Below are 1,301 nucleotides of genomic sequence, written 5' to 3'. Positions count from 1 at the left end.
TATGTAGTGTTTGGTTTATACCATTTTCAGAATAAAATCCTTTTCGATAAAAAAATATTATTAAGATAAAAAATAATTAACATTAAAAATTCCACCTAACTATGGATATGAGATTCCCCTAACATAGTAAAATTAATATTTATTTTTTTATTAAAAATATATTATTTTTACTCTAATACTCAAACTCAGATTATTTAAATATTAAACAAATATCAACTAAACTAACTTAATTGAAAAGATCAAGTAACAAAACTCTTTCTCAAAAAATTTAAAATTTTCAATATTAGTTTTCATTGAACTTTATTGAGATGATGCATTGGAATTTAATATTAACAATTGACAAGATAGCAACATTAAATATCTATATTTGGCTCTAGCTATAAATATCTAGGTGTGCTAACATATTATATAGTATTAAATATCTATATTACTATTATAATACAATTTTTTTATTAAAAAATGAATCTCTATATTTATATGCCAAAAATACTTAATTTTTGTTAAAATAAAATCTGCACTTTTATTATGTTGTGTGTCTATTTTATTGTATTTTGTATATATTATAATATTTATATTTATTTTAATTTAAAATATTAATATGAAATTAAATATCATTTAATAACAAATGTTATTATTTTGTCAATGAATCATGCATAAATTATTTTTAAAATTTAACAATTCTATAAGTATAATTGGAAAGATAAAGCTCACATCAAAATTTTGTATAATCTTTTACATATAGATTAGTATATTGAAAGATATTGATTTTTTTTTATACGTATATAGAAACTTAATTTTTGTTTGTTATAATAGCTAAAATTTAAATAATATTAAAAATTGTTTATCTTGAAAAAAAATCATAAATTATAATATTGAAAAAAAATGTTACAATTTTTTTTCACTATCACCTGATTCACTTACCTGATTAATTTAGTCGGAAGATGTATGATTTTAATCCTTTTTTTAATCACATTTACGAGCGATTCTCTCTATCAAATTCAGTATTAATCATCATTTATTAATAATTTTATAAAAAATAAATTACAATTTTTAATTATATGAAAATGGATGAATTTGTGATTGATGCATAGGTTTCCAGACATAGGATCTGTTTGGGGGATTCTGGAATATGCAGTGAAAAGTAAGATGGTAAACTTTTACTTGAAGATGATAGGTGGAAAAGGGTTCATAAATAGAACTTGAAAAATGGGATTTTGTAAATTATATTCCATGAAGAATCCAAACGGAACCCACTTTAGATTGTTGTGTTGCTGCTTTCTGCTTTTTGTGTCACAGTCATA

Source organism: Lathyrus oleraceus, chromosome 3 (assembly GCF_024323335.1).
Source record: "Lathyrus oleraceus cultivar Zhongwan6 chromosome 3, CAAS_Psat_ZW6_1.0, whole genome shotgun sequence".
NCBI lineage: Eukaryota > Viridiplantae > Streptophyta > Magnoliopsida > Fabales > Fabaceae > Lathyrus > Lathyrus oleraceus.
The sequence above is the reverse complement of the archived record's forward strand: the minus strand, read 5'-3'. Positions refer to the sequence as shown.